This window comes from Labeo rohita, chromosome 3 (genome assembly GCF_022985175.1).
Source record: "Labeo rohita strain BAU-BD-2019 chromosome 3, IGBB_LRoh.1.0, whole genome shotgun sequence".
Classification (NCBI taxonomy): Eukaryota; Metazoa; Chordata; class Actinopteri; order Cypriniformes; family Cyprinidae; genus Labeo; species Labeo rohita.
The window spans coordinates 54,096,820-54,123,292 of record NC_066871.1 but is presented as its reverse complement, the minus strand read 5'-3'; the positions used below and the strand labels follow the sequence as shown (position 1 = coordinate 54,123,292).

At 36.0% G+C, this 26,473-nt stretch overlaps 1 long non-coding RNA gene across 1 annotated transcript; it reads left to right on the top strand.

Annotated features, from left to right (window-relative positions):
- The first annotated feature begins 7,949 nt into the window (after window positions 1-7,949).
- Window positions 7,950-14,892, top strand: LOC127162450 (uncharacterized). Its single transcript, XR_007827352.1, has 3 exons — window positions 7,950-8,306; window positions 12,795-12,925; window positions 14,496-14,892. It is a non-coding gene; the product is annotated as an uncharacterized LOC127162450 (long non-coding RNA).
- The last annotated feature ends 11,581 nt before the right edge of the window (window positions 14,893-26,473 follow it).

Below are 26,473 nucleotides of genomic sequence, written 5' to 3'. Positions count from 1 at the left end.
TTCGGGACTGGTAAAAGTGTTTTGCGTCTTGTTAATTTTTTTTTTTTTTCTAAAATGTAGATTTGTTTCGTCCTTGGTAAAATCGTTTTTCCCATGTAATTGTGTTTTATGACAGGTAAAAAAATGTTTTCCACAATGTAAATTTGTCTCGAGCTTCCTAAAAGTGTTTCACACTTATGTAATGTTGTTTTGCACTTCCCGGTGTTATGGTTTAACTGGTGACCTTGTTATCTGGTGACCGTGTTATCTGGTGACCAACTTCCTGGTTCAGGTCCTCCGCACCAGATGTGATGGAACGACAGTGGCAGATTCGCCGATTCACGTTAAGTGCAGCACTTGCAGCTTTTCGACTACAGAAAAGGCTATTATATTTATATACTGTTATAATCGAATAAAATACCACCTATTGAACCCAAACAACAAATTAACACGTTTATAAAGTTACATTTCTAAGTGGCGTTTCAAGTAGATCTTTAACGTTATATGTCATTCACTACAATCAAGAAATCAAATCACAAGTCTCCGAAGTATTTCTACGAGAAAAACAACGTGGACATAACGTCAAGTTTTTATATTAATTAAAGGAGACATCAGCTAGTCTCTGAAGAAAATGTACCATGTTTTTACTATAGTAAATAAAGTTTAACGATGGCGTTTGTAAATAAACCACAGTAACCACAAATTTACAGTTGTCTGAGACTCCGTTGAAGGTACTTTAACATCATAAACCATAAAATGTAATATACTTTTGCTTTAATATTAGTTTTCACAACGTGTAAACACAGGTCACAAGTTAACACGGGCACATTTTCTTGATTCAGCCCGTTGCATAATGTGACGCCGAGAGTAAAATCCTACTTGAATCTCGAAATCCGCAGCTGAACCTGCATAATTCGACAGCTCAACGCGTTCGTTAATGTCGTCTCACAATACGACTGTATTTTGTGCTTGTTCGAAACCCGTGCCAAACAAGCACGGGTTTCTTTTTTTTTTTTTTTTCGCCGCCACGGGCCATCATACCAATAATTTGTAATCTTTACAAGAATACCAAAATCATGTAATGAGCAAGTGTGCGTTTATTAGACAGCTTAATATCAGGTTAGTTTGTGCTTTCAGAATCGGCGAATCTGCCACTGTCGTTCCATCACATCTGGTGTGGAGGACCTGAACCAGGAAGTTGGTCACCAGATAACACGGTCACCAGTTAAACCGTAACACCGGCCACTGTTTTCTAAGTTTTCTGTAACTTAAAAAAAAAAGGCTATATGTTTACAATAATAGCCTATTTTAGTTAAAAATGTAAGTACCATTGCTTTTTAAAAAAATATATTGACTGACGTTTCATAGATGTTTAGTTGTTACGCTTTCAAATTTCTTGCCAATTGTCATGTAGGTAATTTCACAGTATTTTCAACTCCTAAATTACTACACTACTCCCTTTACTTAGGCCGATTTATTTATTTTATTTTATTATTTATTTAATCATTTATTTGTTGTTTGACATTAAAATTCATTTTAGAATAAGTGGATATAAATAGGTTGGGCAAAACGTTATTATTTCAGAGAACTTTTCTTAACTTGAGGCAAAACTAAGTCATTTTGAGAAAGTTACACATTATTACGAGAAGCTGAGGGTGTTTCAGGGTTGGTGTAATCGCGGTCCGGGGTATTTCCCCCAGTCTTCTTTGGAAAGTCCATCACCACGTCCCTGACGCATAAACAGGTAAACTTTAAACAGAAAAACCATGATAGTCAAACTGAAAGTCAGCACATTCTGAATGCACAGCTTGTGTTTTTAGTCATACAGTCTCACGGCAGCTCGTGATTATCCTAAATTCCGTGACGAACGCTCGCGGGACCCCACGCAATTACCATTTTGAATACCCCACGCAACTTACTGCCTGTGCTTCTAAAAGAAATCAATTCACAGGGACTTTCCACCTGGCACTTCATCATTTCCGGCTGACATTTGAGCGTGAGTAATGTGGGACACTGTTATGATAAAAGCTTCAAGCCGATCATCTCTTTTTTTACAGCATTACAGCCACCATGACTGGTGTTGAATTCAAGACTGAGATCACTAGAGTTTCTGCAAATTCTCTCATGAATGTGGCCATGAGAAACATCAGACAGGACGTGCCTCTTCTGAAGTCCTCTCACAGGTCAGTGACGGAGGATTTAGACAAAATTAATGTTAATAATATAAATCTGTTACAAACGAAACTGTTCTGAAATTATATTTGTAATTTATTTGCACATCATTTTTTACAGCGATGACTTTGAAATGTGTTAAGAATTTCAGTCTAGTTTTGACTAACGTCGGCAGTTAAATATACTGTGTTAATGAATTGATAAAGTGTGCGTTAAGAAAGTTAAATATTATAGAGCTCTCACTCGCGACGACGATCGGGACTCTGATTGGATGTTCAGTTTAGCACACGAATAAGTGCCCGAAAATTAATGCGAAAGTGATAAAAACAATTAAGTAATTGAAGGCGGCACAATCAGAAGACTGTTACCTTATCTTACCCACGCATTTCAATATGCGAATATTTTTCATAACAACATGAGCCGCTTAAAATGAATAAAGTTATCAACATAACTGATATTCGACATGGTAAGCAACGCTGCATCGTCTGTTTCGTATATCTGCTTATATATGATATATCCTTGTTTCGGTTTCTTCTTTTGATTGATGAATGCATACTACTGATAACTGCATATATAGACAGTTAATTCCTCTCACGCAGACGCAGAACGCACGTGTTAGTTTGCAGTCGGCTGTTGTCTGAGCGGTGTGTTGAACCGCAGGTTTTTGGTCCAGACGCTGCCGGCGCGAGGAGACAACACCGTCGGCTTCTGTCGCCGCTAGTTCTTGGAAGTCGGCAGTGTGAATGTCCCGGCCTTAATATTACTATACTTAAGACCGGGGGACACCAAGTCGACTTCAAAAAACTAGCGGCGACAGAAGCCGACGGTGTTGTCTCCTCGCGCCGGCAGCGTCTGGACCAAAAACCTGCGGTTCAACACACCGCTCAGACTACAGCCGACTGCAAACACGTGCGTTCTGCGTCTGCGTGAGAGGAAATATAAGATCTATATCAGCAACTATCCATAGTATAAATTCGTTATTCATAAGGAGAAACCGAAACAAGGATATATCATATATATAATCAGATAAATGAAATTTAAACAAAGCAGCGCTTAATTACCATTTTGAATATCAGTTATGTTGTTAACTTTATTAATTTTAAGCTGTTCATGTTGTTATGAAAATATTCACATACTGGAATGCTTGGGTAAAATCACGTAACATTGAAACAGCCTCCTGTTTGTTCCGCCTTTATTTACTTATTCGTTTTCGTCACTTTCGCGTCAGTTCTCGGGCACTGACTCGTACGCGAAACAAGGCATCCAATCAGAGTTCTCACTCGCGCCGACGGTCCAGACGACGATTCAGCATGTCAAATCAGGCAAACTGCCGCCGCCGTGAGCCCGACTAGAGCAGCCGTGTGGAACACACCAAATACAATAGCCCAACAGACGCTGACCGACCGTCGGCTTAGTGCAGGGGTGCTCAAACTCGGTCCTGGAGGGCTGGTGTCCTGCAGAGTTTAGCTCCAACTTGCCTCAACACACCTGCCGGCTAGTTTCTAGTTTAGCTCCAACCTCAGTTAAACACATTGAACCAGCTAATCAAGTGCTTACTAGGCATACTCTGCAGGACACCGGTCCTCCATGAGTTTGGGAACCTCTGACTTAGTGTGTCCCGGTCCTATTATTACTAACACTAAAGACACAGAGCATAAGTTTTATTGAGAATGTGTTTGAAGTTGTTGAATTTGCATGGAGTTCAGTGTTTGTATTTTACTAATTACAGATTAATGATGAATATGTAATCTGTTCTTCTCTGCAGGTGAGACGAGAGCTGCTCCACAAATCTGTCTTGTAATGACCTTGTTTTATTTAATAAAATGTAAAAATTATGGGTATGAAATGTTGGTGGAAAATTTATAGGACGCCTCAAAGCTGTCTCATAGTTTTTCACTTTATGACAACAGATCGGAAAATACGCCGTGATCCTCTTCCCAGACAAACATCAGTTGAAGAAGAAAAACAAAATGGTCCATTGTGTCGTTCCAAATATGACTTTTCATCTTCTATGACATACAAAGAAGGTATTTTGAAGAGCATCTTAGTGTTTCTTTAGACCAGCATGAGGGAGATTTGGAGTGAACATCTAAACTCTTATGTAGGACAGTCAATATACTGTGTTATTATGCTAAACACATGCTCATGAAAATACATGCTCCAGATTCTTACCATGTCCAGAGTATAAGCTCATGTACAGTACGCAATTATTTTTGTTTCAAATGTCAAAAGTTGGAGTGTACCAAAATAGCGAAGCATTGGAGTTTAAGCATTTATGCTTTGGAGATTGTTACTGTTCCAGTTTTTTACAGGAGGAGTGTTTCTACATGTTGTCGTGCAGTAGAAAAGCGAGATAAACTCTGCTTTACTTTGTTTTCTAAGAAGTGTTATGTTGGACTTGTGGTCTGCCTGGAGATGGTGAAGGGACGATCGGCACTTCGAGGGACAAATGCTGTAAAACTGATTTTATGATCTGAGTTACAGTTTTTATCTGCATCTCACTTTTCAGCTGCTTTGCCATCAGGTCTTCAGAAAACCAATCCAGAACCAGATCGAGTCTAATGTCAGAAAAAGAAACCATGAAACACAGCTGTGACATCTTGTGCCTAGAGTCATTTGCCAAGGGTTTTTGAATGCTGAGATTTAATCATCGAAGGTCATCAGTCAGATCACTGATTTGTGAACTAAGATGGCCTGTATTTGTAATATTGAATGTGTTTTATCATTATTGCAATGCTTGAGGAAGTTCAGTGTTTGTATGGGTGGCTGTTAAGATTCATATTGAGGAATATGTCATCTGTTTATATATAATATGTAAAGTATTGCTCTCAAAGATATTTTAAGTGCCATATTACTATCTAATGTAAACATGATAGTAAATTACCATCGGTACTTTTTTTTTTTTTTTTTTTTTTTTTTTTGATTAAACTCTAAATGTGTTGTGTGGACATTTATTTTTTTATACTTAGTGATCAAAGCTGATCCTATTGAGCAGAATAGAAGAAAGCAAATGAACCAAGAATGTTATAAAAATGAACAGGAAAACGATATATATTTTGCATTTTCATTTTAATTATTTCATCTTGACAAACCAGCGCATTTATTAAAAATACTCCAGTCCAGATCACCATATTTAATTTTAGTCAACCGTTTTAATCAGAAATGTCATGTGGTAAAATGTAATTTTCAGTTTGTGTCAGGGTATGTTATTGTTAACTTGTCTTCTTATACATGTTTTATTGTATAAGAAATGAACACATTCCTGTTCAGCCCTGCAAAATCAGCTCATTTACAAAATCATTGGTGCAGTTTTATAGGTTTACTTAAGCCTTCTTGTGTAAACCCTTTGTATCACGCTTTAGATTTGGGGGAGAAAAAAACATTTAGCTGTGTGTTACAGTTGATTTGACCACTAGATGGCATTGTATGTAAATATCTGTAGTTGTCAACGAAAATTTGGATTTACTTTTACTCAGCTGTTCAAAGCCCTTGCGTTTGTAGAATACACAAATATTTGATATAAATGTAGATTTAAAAATGTTAATGGAGCAAATTTATTTAGGTAAAATGGGTTATGGTAATATTTAATACAACCATTTAAACATTGAAGAGACAAAGTAACTCCATATTTAAGTAAGTGTATTTTTAGTGTTATGTATTCTGAAAAAAGACTTTTGCCGCTTGTTCAGGTTATTTTAAATGAAAACACCAAATAAATTTAAATGTTTTCGTTGACAACTAAATATATTTCTTTCTGAAATGATGTTCTGGCACCATCTAGTGGTCAGATCAATGAATGAATGAATGAATTTTCGAAATCTGAAGAAGGCTTAAGTAAACCTATCAAAATACACCAATAATTATGTAAATGTGCTGACGTTAGATTGATATTTTAAGCTCTGACAAGAGTCACACGACAGTTTGCAGGACTGAACAGAAATGTGTTTATTTCTTATACAATAAAGCATGTATAATAAGACACGCTAACAATAACATACCCTGACACACAACTGAAAAATACATTTCACCACAGGACATTTCTGATCAAAATACTTGAATAATATTAAATCTGGTGATATGGACTGGAGTATTTTTAATAAATACATTGCATGGTTTGTCAAGATGAAATAATTAAAATGCAAAATGCATACGTTTTCCTGTTCATTTGCATCACATTCTTGCTTAGTTTGCTTTCTTCCATTCTGCTCAGTAAGAACAGCTTTGATCACCAAGTATAAAAAGATAAATTTTCACATGACACCTTTAAAGTTCAATCAAAAAAAAAAAAAAAAAAAAAAAAAAGTACAGATGGTAAATTTCTATCATGTTAGATAGTAACATGGTACTTTAAAATATCTTTGAGAGCAATGCTTTACATATTATATATAAACAGATGACATATTCCTCAATATGAATCTTAACATCCACAAACACTGAACTTCCTCAAGCATTGTAATAATTCTAAAATACATTAAATATTACAAATACAGGCCATCTTAGTTCACAAATCAGTGATCTGACTGATGACCGATGATTAAATCTCAGCATTCAAAAACCCTTGGCAAATGACTGTAGTCTAGGCACAAGATGTCACATCTGTGTTTCATGGTTTCTTTTTCTGACATTAGACTCGATCTGGTTCTGGATTGGTTTTCTGAAGACCCTGATGGCAAAGCAGCTGAAAAGTGAGATGCAGATAAAAACTGTAACTCAGATCATAAAATCAGTTTTACAGCATTTGTCTCTCGAAGTGCCGATCGTCCCTTCACCATCTCCAGACAGACCACAAGTCCAACTTTTTAGCGGAGCTTATCTCACCTTTCACTTTCGTGTTTTGTAGTAAAGTGCTGTTCTTTGTCGTCCAATGGACCTAATTCACCCACAGCACTGAACAAACACACATTTTCTCACATGAGCTGAAGCTGTGCTTTCAGACAGTACAATACAGACCCTGAGAAACACACATCTACTGCACGACAACATGCAGAAACACTCAAATTAAAGATAAACATTCACTGGACTGAAGCAACTTGAGGTTACTTGATTATTCATATACCATTTGTAATGCTAAAAATAAAACCTTCTTTTTACTTTTTTCATGTTAATGTAAGTGCCAAATGTGACACAAAAGGCTTTTGTGGAACATTTATTGACAATGAATTGCAAATACGAGCCATTATTAAATACAAGTCTCGGCCCATATTCACAAAACATCTTAAGGCCTAAAGTAGCTCATAACTTGGCGAATTAGAAGGAAATCTTAAAAATAATGGACATGTCAATCCTAAATTTAAGACTGAATCTATTGGTAAGCTCAAAAAACAACAACAAAAACAAAAATAACTTTTTCCACCCTCCTTGAAAAAATGCACAGTGCCCACAAAGAGATAACAGGCTTGTACTAACAGTATAATGTAGGTATGGAAAGATTCACCGATTTGCATCAGTGTGTACTATTGGGACATGGTTTGGGTACTACAAGTTCCAGCAGCCCCAGCGCTATATTAGAAGGTTTGTTTGCTCTTGCACTCTTTATCTTTTGTAGGTCCCGGCAGATTTAGAATGGTGGGCATTTTTGCTCGTGACATGTGCTCTGACGCTTCCTCACTGCTTTTCAGCGGCTCGTGGGTTTTAAAATAAACGAGGCACACTCGTCTGGGGATCCCGGCCAGTTATTATTATTATTATTATTATTATTATTATTATTATTATTATTATTATTTGCTTAACCACTTTAAAATGACTTATTGGTTGCTTTTAAGATAAAATAATTCCACTTACCTGGTCTGTCACTTGAAGCAAAAACCCATCTCTTTCTCTGTCGCTTAGCGGTTGTTATTAGTTCAGCAGATTCGGCAAATTAGCGAAAGAAATGCGGCGCTGTCTAAATTCAGTAACACGTTATGATATTACAGCTAACAAAATATACACATTCTGAGACACGAACTGAAATGAATTGTAACTTTTTTTTTAACATTAAATCGTCCTTCTTTCATTTTCTCCCCAAAATTTTGGGGAATGCCTCCTTTGCCGAGCCGCCGCTACTGCTTCTATACATTGCGATTGACGTATGAATTGATGTTGAGACAGCAGCACTTCAAAAGCAGTTTCGTTCAATGCTGCCGGAGCTTCGTCGAGAAATAAACATGAAGGAGGTAGGTTAGTAGTTTTGTTGAACTCGTTCATAAGCGGGATTTATCTTGTCGCGTTCACAGTTGTACTATTCCTTAAAATGTCAGGGGGCGACGAGTAATTAAAGACGAGTAATATTTATCTAAAACCATCGGGGACTTCACATCAAACTGCTTCCGTTTCACACAAACACCGGCATACAGATATGCCTGCTCAGCTATTCTCCCTTGGCATTCGTGCAACTTCGGAAGCGAAGCTGCGTGGAAAGTTACAAAAAACGCCGTGCGCACCCTCACTCGAAATAAAGTCGCGAAACGAACTTTAGCCAACACCGCGATGATATATTCATATATCATCATATTTGCCTCTCGCACCCAAGGGAACTTGCGGACGCGTCGAGTATAATTCTTTTTTAGATACTTTTAAATATATTTTTAAAGACTTTTTATGCTTTATTGTCAACAAGTAGGGTGTATAATGTAGAGCTGAAGATCTTTGCCCGAACCCGATGAAACCCGACGGGACCCGGTCGGGTCGGGCTCGGGCTTAATTTATATCATTTTACACGGGCCCGGGCCGGGCTCGGGCTTGCGCTCCGGCTTCCCCGGTAAATTAGCCGGTCATGTGATGCGTATTGACTAGCTTGAGAAAGGAGGTGAACGGAGGCTTGCCTCTGGTGATTACGTTTTGGCAAAATTAGTTAGATCAGTACTATGCAGTACCGGCCAGTCGCAGCAGCAGTAAAAGGGGGGTTCAGTGCTGCTGGACGCACCATCAGTGAGCGCAGGACCGCGCTGAAACTGTCTTATTTCGTTATTGCCAAAAACCGATCTTAATTTAGAACTTATCTTAATTTAATTTGTTAAGAAAGAGTCTTTTTTCATTGGCGCATTGGCCTATTTGTAGGCTGAGTGTACACCTATTTAGACTGCTAAGATGTTACGATGTTACAGAGGACTTATTATATTTATTTGTTCCAATTTCCAAGTGGCCTATAGCCTATGTTAGTCATTAATAAATTATGTTAAACTTGTATAAATGACTCATTCTTGACAAAAGGCAAAAGAGCTGTGTGCTCGCGCCTATTTGAATAATGTCGGGCTATAAACGGGTTCAGGCTTTTAAAAAGCTGTCAATCAAAATTTACTTGTCGGACTAACTTTTAAGGCCCGATTACAGCTCTAGTATAATGCCATATCCATTGTAAAGCTGAAGATCTTTGCCCGAACCCGATGAAACCCGACGGGACCCGGTCGGGTCGGGCTCGGGCTTAATTTATATCATTTTACACGGGCCCGGGTCGGGCTCGGGCCGGGCTCGGGCTCAATTTATATCATTTTACACGGGCCCGGGTCGGGCTCGGGCTCAATTTATATCATTTTACACGGGCCCGGGTCGGGCTCAGGCCGGGCTCGGGATTAATTTATATCATTTTACACGGGCCCGGGTCGGGCTCGGGCCGGGCTCGGGCTCAATTTATATCATTTTACACGGGCCCGGGTCGGGCTCGGGCTTAATTTATATCATTTTACACGGGCCGGGTCGGGCTCGGGCTCAATTTATATCATTTTACACGGGCTCGGGTCGGGCTCGGGCTTAATTTATATCATTTTACACGGGCCCGGGCCGGGCTCGGGCTCAATTTATATCATTTTACACGGGCCCGGGTCGGGCTCGGGCTTAATTTATATCATTTTACACGGGCCGGGTCGGGCTCGGGCTCAATTTATATCATTTTACACGGGCCCGGGTCGGACTCGGGCTCAATTTATATCATTTTACACGGGCCCGGGTCGGGCTCGGGCCGGGCTCGGGCTCAATTTATATCATTTTACACGGGCCCGGGTCGGGCTCGGGCTCAATTTATATCATTTTACACGGGCCCGGGTCGGACTCGGGCTCAATTTATATCATTTTACACGGGCCCGGGTCGGGCTCGGGCCGGGCTCGGGCTCAATTTATATCATTTTACACGGGCCCGGGTCGGGCTCGGGCTCAATTTATATCATTTTACACGGGCCCGGGCTCAATTTATATCATTTTACACGGGCCCGGGTCGGGCTCGGGCCGGGCTCGGGCTCAATTTATATCATTTTACACGGGCCCGGGTCGGACTCGGGCCGGGCTCGGGCTTCCGCTCCGGCTTGCGCCCCGGCTTCCCCGGTAAATTAGCGGTCATGTGATGCGTATTGATTAGCTTGAGAAAGATGCGAAAATAGATGCTGAGGAGGTGAACGGAGGCTTGCCTCTGGTGATTACGTTTTAGCAAATTTAGTTAGATCAGTACTATGCAGTACCGGCCAGTCACAGCAGCAGTAAAAGGGGGGTTCAGTGCTGCTGGACGCACCATCAGTGAGCGCAGGACCGCGCTGAAACTGTCTTATTTTCGTTATTGCCAAAAACCGATCTTAATTTAGAACTTATCTTAATTTAATTTGTTAAGAAAGAGTCTTTTTTCATTGGCGCATTGGCCTATTTGTAGGCTGAGTGTACACCTATTTAGACTGCTAAGATGTTACGATGTTACAGAGGACTTATTATATTTATTTGTTCCAATTTCCAAGTGGCCTATAGCCTATGTTAGTCATTAATAAATTATGTTAAACATGTATAAATGACTCATTCTTGACAAAAGGCAAAAGAGCTGTGTGCTTGCGCATATTTGAATAATGTCGGGCTGTAAACGGGTTCAGGCTTTTAAAAAGCTGTCAATCAAAATTTACTTTAACACGGGCTCGGGCTTGCGCGATAAATGAGCGGTCATGTGATGCGTTTCATTTAGTGCGAGAAAGATGCGAAAATGGATGTTGAGGAGGTGAAACGGAGGCTTGCCTCTGGTGATTACGTTTTGGCAAAATTAGCCAGATCAGTACTATGCAGTACCGGCCAGTAGCAGCAGCAGTAAAAGGGGTGTTCAGTGCTGCTGGACGCACCATCAGTGAGCGCAGGACCGCGCTGAAACTACAGTGAATACAATAAATTTCCTCCACAAAAATATGTAGCCTAATCTTGGTGAATAAAGATTTTTTTTTTTAATTATAACTAAATATTAATTGAGTCTTAAATGCATAATGCAGACAGAGTATATAGGCTAATGTTGGCATTATTCTCTTATTACATTTCAGATATTCACCGTCGCGTTGTTTTCGTTATTGCCGAAACCCCATCTTAATTTAGAATTTATCTTAATTTAATATAAGAAAGAGTCTTTTTTTATTGGCGCGTTGGCTAAGTGTTCGCCTATTTAGAGTGCTAAGATGTTACGATGTTACATTGGACTTATTATATATTTTTGTTCCAAAAAAAGCTCACTTAGTGAGGCCTATAGCCTACGTTAGTCATTAATAAATTATATTAAAAAATGTATAAATGACTCATTCTTGACAAAAGGCAAAAGAGCTGTGCGCACATTTGAATAATGTGGGGCTGTAAACGAGTTCGGGCTTTTAAAAAGCTGTCAATCAAAATATACTTGTCGGGCTCGGGCCGAATTTTGTCGGGCCTAACTTTTAAGGCCCGATTACAGCTCTAATCCATTGTATAACAAAGACCATTTGACATGCATCAACAAGAAAATTAAGAAGGAAAAGAGAGATTGAACACAAAAAATAGAAGAAAAGAGGATACAAAAGCATCAGTTAAAAACAAATAAATATTCTACGTATTTGACACTTCCATAAGATGTCACAATGCAATTTTAATACAGAAAATGTACTTGGCAGATAAGCACCAATAAACAAATACTTCTTTATGTGAAAATGTTAAAACTTTTAAACAACGTTTAAACTTGCATTGATTACAAATAAGGTTAAGGAAATGTCATATAAATTAATTCTGAGTTTATCCGACAAAAGTATATATACAAAGTTCATACAAAAATAAAAAGCCAAGACTTGCAGTGTGATTGCGGTAAGCTGGACTGCTGTCCACTTACACTTTTTACTTCTGTGCCACGTCTCTCTTTGCTTGTTTGTTTCCTTTCTTTTGTCGATTTTCTGTTTTTATGTGCCTGTTGATTAAAGTCACCTCAATTCCCATTGCGCCTGGTTATTACTGACCTCTTTAGGTCATCACATCAAAATATTACAGTTGCTTTTTTATAGATAATATATTGATCACACACTCGCAGTAAATGATTAATATTTTGTATCGCCTAACTTTTAATTCTCTTTTATTTTTTTCTAAAATACTATTGTATGTTATAGCATTTAGCTTTAACTGTATTCACAATGTAGAATGGTCATGTAAATATAATACAAGTAAACTTGACATGTTTACAGTTCAATGGTCACATTGGCATAAACATAAAATTAAGCTGTCAAGTTCATTTTTTCGAAATACAATTTACATTCGGTGGATTCGCGGTTTCAGTTTTTTTTAAGGGTTTTTCCTAGACAAAAGGGAATTTCCACCTGACGTTTCAGCACTTCCGGTTGTCATTTGAGCGTGACTAATGTGTGAAGATGACTGATGTGCTAAAAGCTTTAGGCCGTTCCTCTCTTCTTTTACAGCATTACAGCTAATATGACCAGACAGGTGTTGAATTCAAGACTGAAATCACTAGAGTTGCTGGAAATTCTCTCATGAATGTGGCCATGAGAATCATCAGACAGGACGTTCCTCTTCTGAAGTCCTCTCACAGGTCAGTGACAGAGGATTTAGACAACATTAATGTTAATGATATAAATCTGTTTCAAACAAACTGTTCTGAATTGTTTTTAAATTACATCTGTAATGTATTTGTACATACATTTTTGCAATGATATTTTAAAAAATGTGTTAAGAATAATTCTATTTGAAGCAATCTTTGTCAGCCCACATTAGACAAGGATGTTTCAGATAGCGTGTTTTGACTAATGTGGGACACTCAAATATACGGTGTTATTTATTGGATAAAGTGTGCGATAAATAGTTAAAATAAGGGATTTTTTTTTAAAACATTTGTTATACATATTACATAAAAAATCTAAAAAAATGAACAGCTTTTTACAGCTTTTTTTTATTCGATTGCGAAGCTTTTCCATTGTTTTTCTATGTAAACATGGGCGCGTTCCTTTGAGTGTTGCGCGCTCTCGTCTCATGAATGAAACTGCATTGTAAAAACGCCGCACTCAAGTTACAAAAACAAATTCAACACCCATCTTCCATCCCTTTGTTCTATGCCCTCGTCTCATCTTTGTCAAAGCGTATTCTCCCTGCCTCCCAATGTGCATACTATCCACCATATATCTGCCATAAATAGTATTGAAAATTACTACTATCATATAGAATTTAGGATGGATAGTATGCACACAGGGCATCACACGTGAGCGATTAATCACGTTCGCCGACACGCGGTTGGATTGTTATTTTGTCTTTACTGTTATCATCGACTTATTTAGTGTCTAATCCTAACGGTTGGTAATACTTCTATTCAAAATCGCGATTCCTCGATATCTAAAAAATAAAATCGTGGCAAAACATTAAATTCGAATTCATGGATAAAATCGGAAAACTCGCCCAGCCCTATTAGTTAGTTTATCCTTATCATTAGGCCTACACAATGTTAATATCACTATACTTACACTAAAGACACTGAGTATAATGTTTTTTTTTTTTTATTTATTTTTTTTTTTGTTTTTTTTAGCATTTGCCGCGTCGCGCCGTTCGCGTCCGGTGTTACGTTATGTTTTAACTTTTTGATCATTAGTTCCCTTTTCACCCTTCGGCTTAACAAATAGGTCAAAATATCATCATATCCAAATGCAAATACATTCGTAGATTTATGGTTGAACCAAAATATTCAGGTTCCTTTTGGTAAACCTCATTTGCCAAAAAAATAAAAAATAAAAAAATAATAATAATAATAATAAAAATAAGGGGGGGGATTAGACAAATCAGGTAAATGTGCTACTGTTGTTTATTCATATTGTTTCATACCCACTTTGTAAGAATGCTGAGAATGTGTGTGACATTGTTGAATTTCTCACTTTTAGCAATAAGATATTCTTGTAGTTGAGTGTTTGTATTTTACTGATCAGATTAATTCTGATATGTAATCTGTTCTTCTCTGCAGGTGAGACGAGAGCTGCTCCACTAATCTGTGTCTTAATTTCACAGACCGTGTTTTATTTAATAAATGTAAAAGTTTATGAATGTCTTGAAGATGAAATGTTGATGAAAAATTTATATGATGACTCAAAGCTGATTCATAGTTTTGCCACTGTCAACAGATCGGAAAACACGCCGTGATCCTCTTCACACACAAATATCAATTGAAGGAGAGAAACAAAAGAGGTCCATCGTGTCTTTTCAAATAAATCTTTCCATATTCTATGGCAAGAAGAATATTTCATTGTTTGTGTAGACCAGGGGTGCCCAAACTCGATCTTGGAGTGCTGGTGTCCTGCTGGTGTTTAGCTCCAACTTGCTTCAACACACTTGCTGAGAAGTTTCTAGCATGCCAAGAGCTTGATTAGCTGGTCCAGGTGTGTCTAATTCGGGTTGGAGCTAAACTCTGAAGGACCCAGGCCCTCCAGGACCGAGTTTGGGCACCCTTGGTTTAGACCAAAATTAGGGAAATTTGGAGTGAATATTTAAACTCTTATCAATATCTATTTTTTTTTTTTTCAGCGTCTAATTCCACAGATGATTGACAACTGAGGATTGACATCACAATGTACATATTTGTACATCAAATGTTGCAATAATATTATTCAACTGTGTTAAGAATATTTCTTTTTGAAGCAACCTTTGTTGTCCCACTTTTTTAAAAGGACATTTCAAACATCGGACAACATGTTTTGACCAATGTGGGACAGTCAAATAATAAACTAATAAAATGTGTGTTAAGAAAGTTCAGTTTAGGGCTTATAATGCAGCAGTATTGTTCGTTTTAAGAGACAAGACGACGATGAGATTCTTGACCATGATGAGCCCATCACTGACCAGAGCTGCTTATTTCTGTTATAAAGTGTTTTTATCATTACAGTTTGCACCACACATGCTTATGTACATACATGCTCCATATTCTTACCATGAACACAGTATAAGCTCATAAACAGTACTATACGTGATTATTTCCATTTCTACTGGCAGAAGGTGGAATAGTGCCAAGTGAACTTCTTCACTCATTAATTAATCATGGTCTAAAGAAAACATTTTTTCCAAAATGTATATTTGAAGTCAAACAAATTATTAACCTCAGCAATGTGATATTGTTTAAATGAGAGAGGCACATACATGAATTTAATTTACACTCTTAATATGTTCTTCCAAAATACATTAATATGTTATACATATTTTACAAATGCTATTATATGCATACTTTTAAATATAATATTATTAATAATTTTATAATTTATTTTATTTTTTTAATTAATGCTGTTATGGTATTAGTCTTCACCAAAGGCCTTGCATCAATTTCTGTGTCCATGTAATAAAGAGTTGGACTCTTCCAGGGATCATCGACTGGCCCTCAGAGAGACTCCATACAACACCAGCGCTAGATGACGCTATGGAGTTATTCTCATTGTGAAATATCCTACACCAGTGGTTTTTAAGCCGGTCCTGTGAGCACCCCCAACAATGCACATTTTGTAGGTCTCTCATATCTAACACACCCATTTCAGGTCTTGCTGTCTCTACTAATGAGCTAATGAGTTGAATCAGGTGTGATAGATAAGGGAGACACAGAAAATGTGTAGTGTTGGGGGTGTTTGCAGGACCGGTTTGAAAACCACTGTCCTATTTTAATAGAGTTACATAATAGAGTTATAAATAAACCGGTTACATTGTAAATGTGGTTGAGTTACCATACTCTAACCATAGCTGTTCAACAAACATTCACAAAATTCATACAGTTCCTGAAACTGATTCATATCAACACTGGCCAGCAATATTGCATGTATTTAATCATTAAAAATCATTTCAAACAGAATGTACATAAGTTACACAATATTCAATCACATTTATTAACATTATCACATTTATTTATATACACATACAAATAAATGGCAATGAAATAATGCCCGGTTTCTCGATGATCCCTGGCAAAGTCCCACTCTTTATTACATAAACCTTTGGAAAAAACTATTAGCATAACAGCACTAATAAAAACAATGATGATCATAACATTAATAATATGTTTTGAAAAAATATATTACAAATGTAAGTGAAATTCATGTTCATGCCTCTCTTGATTAAACAGTATTTTATTGTTGAGGTTAATAATAATAATTTGACTTCAAATTTACATTTTGGAAACAAAATGTTTTCTTTATAGAATCATGATTAATAAATGAGTGAAGGAGTTCACTATCTTGGTACTATTCCAACTTCTGACAATAGAAACAGAAATAATTGCATACTGTACTGTGCATGAGCTTATACTGTGTTCATGGTAAGAATATAGAACATGTATTTTCATAAGCATGTGTTGAGCAAACTGTAATGATAAAAACACTTTATAACAGAAATAAGCAGCTGTCAGTTATGGGCTCATCATGGTCCAGTATTCCATCGTCGTCTTTAGGTTCAGTATCTGTATCTTAAAACAAACAAAACTGATGCATTATAAGCCCTGAAACTGAACTTTCATAATGAAACATTTTATCAGTTGAATAATGCATTATATTTGACTGTCCCACATTAGTCAAAACCGGCTGTTCCACGTTTCAAACATGTTTTTTTAAAATGGGACGAAAAAGGTTGCTTAAAATCAAAATATTCTTAACACATTTGAACAATATTATTGCAACATCTGATGTACAAATACATCACAAATATAATTATATAATTTAGAACAGTGTTTTGTTTATAACAGATTTCATTAAAATCCTCTGCCACTGACCTGCGAGTGGACATGAAATAGTTCTGTAACATCTCATAAATTCCACAAGATCTCAGCATAAACACTTCCAAATAAAATATTTGTTATTTGGCTAAGCATCAACATTTGCAAACCACTGTTTGCATGGGCTGCTGCGTGCATGGCAGAATGCCAGCAATCGTGCTCACTTAAAGCTGACATCTCAGGTCATTGCGATCTCATAAAGCTCTTATAACACAATATATTGATGATTCATTTGGCATTTCAGAAAATTAAGGGGAAAAAGTTCCCTAACATTTTTATTTTTATTTATTTATTTTTTTTTACCTAAGTAACAACTTAGATCTTTGTGTTTGATAAACTTAACAGATGGGTAAGTATCCCAGCTGCCTTAAAATTTTAAGTTGATTCAACTCAAATATCCAAGTTGTCACTTGTATAATTTAACATTTCAAGTTGAATAAACTTTTTTTGAGTTGACTAAACTTAAAATTTCAAGGCAGCCAGGTTACAAATTATTTTAAGTTGACTCAACAAATAGTTTTTTACAGTGTATGCACCTTAAAAATTAAACACATACCTTTGTATTTCACAGAACTGTCCACTTGGAGGAAATGTTTTTCATCTAAAAATGTCAATATCCAGTAAAAGAAAAAAAAAAAAAAGTTTCAATATTTTAAAGGAGCAAAAACCAATTTTTATGAGATTTTAAACAAGTTTATTTATTTATTTATTTGTGTGTGTGTGTGAAGACCTTTCCATGATTAAAAGACCTTTAAATAAGTTTAATTAATGAAAAAAAAATCTGTTTTGATATTGTGCTAACAGTTTTGACACTTTATAAAACAACTCTTGGTGTAAGAACTTTTTAGATTAAAATATTTTCTTAGAGAAAGTACATAGCCAAGCACAATGCTTCAAATGTTATCAGTGAAAGAAAAAGTGACATAATTTCCTGTATCTTGCATAGTTGTGGGTAATAATTTCACTAATTTAAAGGCAAAGTATGGTACAGTAGCACAGTTGATGCAAGATTTATGGACACATTTAAAAATAAATAAATAAATAAACTAAAATTTTGGTTTGTTAAACGTAAAAGCTGGGTTTGTTACCCAGCTGCCTTATAATAGCTGCCTATTTTAAGTTGAATTAACTCAAATATTTAAGTTATCACTTAGTACAATTTAACATTTCAAGTTGACTAAACTGTTTTGATTTGACTTAACCTACTACTAAGTACTAACATACTAAGACTAACCTTTGCAGTGCAGTTGTTTTTGCTGTTTTTGTGCAATAGATAACAATTTTATTGTTTTTAGACATTTTCTTTGAGATATTTCTATTTGTCGGGACTCCCGGGAATCATTTTATTTTCCCGCATCCCACACACAGTCAAGTTTTGTCCGGCTCGTCACTCTGTTGCGTCGGGAATTACCGCGGGAGTGGAAGTCTCTACTTTAATGTTGTACAGAGGAGATGAACGAACTTAATCTTACATCACATTAGTCAGACTCAAGCAGATGGTTACTCAAGCTCAGATGCCAGCTGGAAAGTCCCATGCCTTTTTATTCTGATTATAAAAGGTAGAAGAAACCCCGAAGATCTGCTTTTGAGAGCGATCTCAAGAAGAGGCTTATAACCGCACATTTCCCCAGCCTGCTCAGGCACGGTTGGATTCCAAAAACAAAGTACTCCCAATTACAGAATATTACATTTTATAAAGTGCATGATCAGATTACATTCGCCTTTTTATGGATTAAATATCATTTACACAATGGCAGTAAACCATTTTTTTTTTTTTTTTTTGTTAATTTAACTTTTTTCCCCCTTTTAAACTTTTCTCTAAAAATCATACTGTCTGTCACAGCATTTAGCTTTAACTATAGGCTATTCACAATATAGAAGCATTCTATATTGTCAATAGCATATATGGTCATGTAAATATAAATAAATTAGAACTTTACAGTTCGATATTCACATATTAACATTCCGGTAAACAAATAAAATTGAGCTACATTCGGTGTTTCAAGGGTATTTTTTTTTCTAGACCGACGGGGCTTTCCGTCTGACGTTCGTTTCCGGCTGAGAGCGTGAGAAATATGTGACATTGACTGATGTGCCGTTCATCTCTTCTTTTACAGCATTACAGCTATCATGACAGGTATTGAATTCAAGACTGAAATCACCTGAGTTTCTGGAAATTCTCTCATGAATGTGGCCATGAGAATCATCAGACAGTCCAGCTCCTCTTCTGAAGTCCTCTCACAGGTCAGTGACGGAGGATTTAGACAAAATTAATGTTAATAATATAAATCTGTTTCAAACAAATTGTTCTGAATTGTTTTCAAATTATATCTGTGATGAATTTGTACATCGATTTTTGCAATGATATTTTTAAAATGTGTTAAGAAGACTTTTAATTATAGCAATCTTTGTCGTCCCACATTAGAAAAGGTTTCAGAAGAGGGACATCGTGTTTTGACTAATGTGGGACAGTCGAATATATTGTTATTTAATTGATAAAATGTGCATTAAGAAAGTTATTATTATTATTATTATTATTATTATTTTTCCCCCTTTTAAACTTTCCTCTAAAAATCCTACTGTCCGCCTTTAGCTTTAACTATAGGCTATTCACAATATAGAAGCATTCTATATTGTCAAATTATATCTGTGTCGAACAGTCGAATATATTGTTATTTAATTGATAAAATGTGCATTAAGAAAGTTATTATTATTATTATTATTATTATTATTATTATTTTTCCCCCTTTTAAACTTTCCTCTAAAAATCCTACTGTCCGCCTTTAGCTTTAACTATAGGCTATTCACAATATAGAAGCATTCTATATTGTCAAATTATATCTGTGTCGAACAGTCGAATATATTGTTATTTAATTGATAAAATGTGCATTAAGAAAGTTATTATTATTATTATTATTATTATTATTTTAATACAGCGGTATTGTTTGTTTTAAGAGCCAGATGATATAATTTAGCGACTAAGGCTCTCATTAATAAAATGTTGCGCAGAGACCATCCTAAATTTGATCTTACGGTCATCTCTGAAATAGGCGAACGTGTGAAAACCCAGGTACGCCTCTCTTTCCGATCGCAAATGATGCTGAACATGGGCGCAACTGAATGGTTTCAACTCTATGCCTATATATATATATATATATATATATGCCATTATAAAAATATATAAATGCATTATATAAATGCCATTACAAACATTACAAACCATCAACTTTTAACCAATACAACCATTAAAAATGATTTTCTGGAGTGTGTTTTGGGACATATTACATTAAGAATACAGTTTCCAATAAAATCACTACAATTGTTTTTTTTTTTTTTTTCTTCAGTAGGGCACTCACCGTCCAAATCTTTATATTTAGAACAGTGAGCTGCAAGAAAAGCTTACATTTACAAAAACCTGCAGTACTCAGGTTTTTGACAAGAAAAAGTGTGTACGTCTGCTCAGACCATGACATGTTAAGCACGTTTCCACGTCAAAGGCAGTTTTTACTAATATCGTTGGCGTGCATTTAAGTGTAAGCACACTCTAAGATCAACACTTTACAAATGAGGCCCTATAGGCGCTATGGGATCCTGGATGAGCTAATGACAGACGAGAGATGCTTATTTCTGTTATGAAGTGATTTATTATTATGATTTGCTAAACACAGGTTTATGAAAATACATGTTTCATATTCGTATCATGCGCAGCTATATAAGTTTAATACGTTTTAAAGATGTTCCGTATTCCAAAGGTTAAATCTTTGTTGTTTATGAAATTATTTTGCTGTTCTTAATGACTTCGTTACATGGTTATTAGTGTATCCTTCATTGTCTCCCTGAATCGTTACATGAATCGTTACACAATATATTACTACCCACTAAACATTGGACGTCGGATAGACGTGCAGATCATGTCTATATTGGGTCCGTCGGTCAGGGTCACGTCACTACGACGTCCAATGTTTAGTGGGTATACTTAAATAGCCTACGTTTTTTGTCGCGTCGCGTTGCGCTCATCGCGTCCGGCGAGCTGTTATAGTGTTGTTTATTCATATTGCTTCATGCCAACCCATAATGATAAACATGTATTTAATCATAAATATAAAAAATGGCTATTCATACACTTACTTATTAGTAAATGCTTACGGTAAAAATGCTGAGAATGTGAGTGAAGTTATTGAGTGCATAGAGTTCAGTGTTTGTATTTCATTAATCACAAAATAATAATGATGAATATGGAATCTGTTCTTCTCTGCAGGTGAGACGAGAGCTGCTGGACAAATCTAGCTGTGTCGTAATTTCACAGACCTTGTTACATTTAATAAAATGTAAAAGATGGGTATGAAATGTTGATGGGAAATTTATATGACGCCTCAAAGCTGACTCATAGTTTTTCATTTTATGACAACAGATCGGAAAATACGCCATGGTCCTCTTCACAGACAAACATCGTTTAAAGAAGAGAAACAGAAAGAGGGCCATCATGTCGTTCCAAATATGACTCATCCTCTTTGACATACAAAGAAGATATTTCGAAGAACATCTTTGCGTTTGTTTAGACCTGATGGAGATTTGAGCATCTAAACTCTTCCATTTTTTTCTTTTCAGCGTCTAATACAGATGAGTGGCAGATGAAGATTGACATCATGAGTCAGAAAAAAGATTTAAAAAAAAAACACATGCCAGTCTACAGTTTGGCTTTTTGTTTTATTATTTTTATTGATCAGCTGATCTCATTGTTTCACTAATTCAGATGATCAGATGTTTATTGTGTTGTTATAATTGATTTTATATTGTATCACTTGTATGGATCAGCTGAGGTGGATTCAGGCTGTTTTCAAGTGTTTTTGGCTCCAGTACAGTAGGCGGAGTCAAGGCTACAGTCCCTGTTGCTTTTGTTTAAATGAACTCTAAATTGAGCGGTAAAGTTTGCTATTCGAAGTACAATCGGCGGAAACGTGATTTCCTACTTTGGATCATATAGATGAAAACATTAGGCTCGTTGGAGATGCATCGGCGCTGCGCAGAATGATCGCGAGAGCGATTCTAAAGCATAAAGCGTGCTCTGCCGTCCAATCGCTCTCGCGGTACTTTGTTTTACGCCGATCATTCTGCGCAGCGTCGATGCATCTCGGACGAGCTTATTCAGAGTGTCGCATGGTGTATCGTACCTGAGCAGGCTGGGGAACTATGTTATAAAAAGCCTCTTCTTGAGTTCATGTGCATCGCCAACTTGCGGTTTCTTCTACCTTCTCAAAATCAGAATAAAACGGCAAGGAACTTTCCAGCTAACATTTGAGCGCGAGTAACCATCTGCTCGAGTCTGACAATGTGATGAAAGCTTCAGGCCGTTTATCTCTTCTTTGACAACATTAAAGTCATGACTGGGGTTGAATTTACGATTTAAAATTTTAAAGTTCATGAAAAATACTGTCAGGTAAAAATCATCAGACGGGTACCTATTGTGAAGTCCACTCACAGGCCAGTGACAGAGGATTTGAATGAAATGTGTTATAAACAAAACATTATTCTAAATTATATTTGTGATGTATTTGTACATGAAGTGTTGCAATAATATTGTTCAAATTTGTTGAGAATATTTCTTCTTTAAGCAGCCTTTGTCGTCACACTTCAGAAAAGGACATTTCAAACATGGAACAGCAGGTTTTGACTAATGTGGGACAGTCAAATATACTTTGTTATTCAACTGATAAAATGCGCATTAAGAAAGTTCAATTTTACGGTTTACAATGCAACAGTATTGTTTCTTTTAAGATCCGGATTCTGAATCTAGAGACTAGACGACGATGGGACCCTGAACCTTGATGAGCCCACGACTGACCAGAGCTGCTTATTTATGTTGTGAATGTTTTTATCATTACACTTTGCTCAACACAAGCTTATGAAAATACATGCTCCATAATCTTACCATGAACACAGTATAAGCTTATGTATAGTGCATGTTCTGTTGTCAGAAGCTGCGAATGCTACCAAGATAGCTAACTCATTCACTCCTTAATTACGCATGGTTCTATAAAGAAAACATTATTGTTTTTGTTGTTTTTCATTAATGCTGTTATGGTATTAGTCTCCACCAAAGGTCTTGCATCAATTTCTGTGTCCATGTAATAAAGAGTTGGATTCTTCCAGGGATCATCGCTGGCCCTCAGAGAGACACCATACAACACCAGCGCTAGATGGCGCTACAGAGTCATTCTCACTCTCATCATTATTCTCTGAAATATCCTACACGATGATTTCAAGAGTTTAACCGGTTGCATTGTAAATGTGGTTTTGTTACCATAGTCTAACTATAGTTGTTCAACAAAACATTCACAAAACAGAAACCGATCCATATTTGCACTGATCTGCATTCATATAGCATGCATTCATTCATTAAAAATCATATCAAACAGAATGTAACAAATGTTAAACAATAATCAACCGCGTTTATTAACAATATACCATTTATTTACGTACACATACAAAGAAATAATGCCTGGTTTCTCGATGATCCATGGTCGCAAAAAATGGCAATCAAATTTATATACATATCTCTGGTTTAAACAGTATCTTAATGCCGAGGTTAATAATAATTTGTTTGCCTTCAAATTTACATTTTGGTTATAAAATGTTTTCTTGATAGAACCATGCTTAATTAACGAGTGAATGAGTTCGCTATTTTGGTATCATCAACAAGTTCTGACAATAACAACGGAAATGAACTGCGTACTGCACTGTACATGAGTTTTTACTGTGTTCATGCTAAGAAAATGGAGCGTGTATGTTCATAAACATGTGTTGAGCAAACTGTAATGATAAAAACACTTTATAACAGAAATAAGCAGCTCTGGTCAGTCATGGGCTCATCATGGTCCAGGATCTGATTGTCGTCTAGTCTCTAGATTCAGAATCCGGATCTTGAAACAAACAATACTGCTGTATTATAAGCCCTAAAATTGAACGTCCTTAATGCACATTTTATGAGTTGAATAACAGTATATTTGACTGTCCCACATTAGTCAAAACACGCTGTTCCACGTTTAAAATGTCCTTTTCTAAAGTGGAACGACAAAGGTTGCTTTAAAAAGAAATATTCTTAACACATTTAAATAATATTGCAACATCTGATGTACAAATACATCACAAATATAATTCAGAACAGTGCTTTGTTTATAACAGATTTCATTAAAATCCTCAGTCACAGACCTGTGATTAGACTTCACAAGAGGTACTTCCCTTCTGATGCGACAGAATTGTTCATAAACTCGAGTGATTTAATTCCTAAATAACACCTTCAACACTAATCATGTTGACTTCAATGTTGTCAAAGAAGAGACGAATGGTCTGCTCTTTCATCACAGCAGTAAGACGCAAGCAGGTTACTCACGCTCAAATGTCAGCCGGAAAGTCCCTTGCCCCTCGTCCCTAGAAGAAACCCCGTAGATCTGCTTCAGAGAGCGATGCACATGAACTCAAGAAGAGGCTTAGAACAACAGATTTCCCCAGGCTGCTCAAGAACGATACGACATCGGAAACTCTTAATGTTTTCATCTAACTGATCCAAAATAGGAAATCACGTTTCCACCGAATGTAAACGTTTACAGCGAACTGGTATAACTTTACCGCTCCATTTAGAGTTTATTTAAACCAGAGCCGTAAAGAGAGAGAGAGCGAGGTGCAACAGCGGAAGTTCGAGATGCTCAATCGTCACGTGATTCCCGTAGACTTAAACAGTTCCATTAAGTTCATAGTGGGTAATTGGAATACAGTGAGTTAGAGAGACAGAACTGCGATTTTGGTCATTAGTAGACAAAAGACTTTATTTACATTGAAAAAAAAAAAAAAAAAAAAAAAAAAAAAAAAAAAACACATCCACATGTAAAACTGTATTTAGTAAATTTGGCATTTCTGTCCCCCTCACTTGATCTTGTGTGTGAGAGAGATTTGATATTTGTACACTGTATTCATAACAATTATTTTAACAGTTTACACAAACCTTTATATTACTACCTCAGCTTGTGTGTAAAAAAACAAACAAACAAAAAAAAAAACTACTCATAAGGTACATCACAACACCACTCAGTCTTAAACACATTAATTACATTCATCAATTCATTGTAATTAAAGTCAACACAAATGCTTGATTTAATCCTATTTTTAAAAACTGATACAATGTGCCATCCATTTCAGGATTCTATTTTTTTTTCCCTAGAAATATAAATAGCTAATTTAGCAATTTAGCTAATTTATATTTCTGCAGTCTTTTATTGAAACCTAATATAAAAATTGCTTTGTAAAGAAAACTCCTAATGAAGTGATGCATTAAAATGCCAATAAGTACTCTTTAACTTCACATAATTAACAAAAATATTGCACATAACTAAGCAGTGATTTGAAAAAAAAAAACAAAAAAAATAAAAAATAAAAAATAAAAAAAAAACAGCTGGAATTATTTTGTAATCTGTAACAAAATGTATTTAAATTAAACACATATAACATACCAAGTGATGCCATTGCAATAAGACTGTCTCTATGTGCCCAAGTATATTGCCTATTCTTGTGATGCACATTCCTCCAAACATCACATAAATCAAACATTATTATTAATTGTGCAAGTGCTTTGTTATACAATTTTCTGTGCAATTAAAATCTCCACCTAAGAATAATAAATTATTTTTCTTACATCATTGATGACAACACTAAATGTATTAAAAATAAATAAATAAATAAATGCACACAATTATTTCAGCCCCCTTTGTGTGTGTGTGTATATATATATATATATATATATATAGCAGCAAAAGTAAGTATATTAAGGATTTGCTTTTTGATCTTACTCTCTATTTTCCTAACAGGATACTGTAATCTTTATCAGCAAATGCTCCTTCATCAGAAACTTCACATCATTATTGAAAGTTGGATGGTCAGGAAAATAATCTTCAGATGATCTCCTGGCATCCCTCTTGTTTTTTTTTTTTTTTTTTTTTTTTTCTTCAGGTTTATGTATTGTTGAGTGATTTTCATTTTGTGATGAAAGATAGGACCAGCCAGAAGCATTGGAATCCATAGAATCACCATCACTGTCTGAGATTAAACTTTCTGTCTCATTTGTGTCTTTTTTTAAATGTGTTTAATCACCTTGCTGTGACAAACTTTTTTTTTTTTTCCTTTTAGTGGGGACTTTGTGGAAGATTGACTCTGTTTCCATCTGTAATTCACCAACTTCACTGACAGTTTTATCAGTAAATGGTATATTATGTTTTGATACAGTGATAGTGCAATTTATACCAGCCATGTCAGAACTCATAGGATCAGTTACAGTAGAAGTAAGTGCAATAATCTCAGCCATTACTC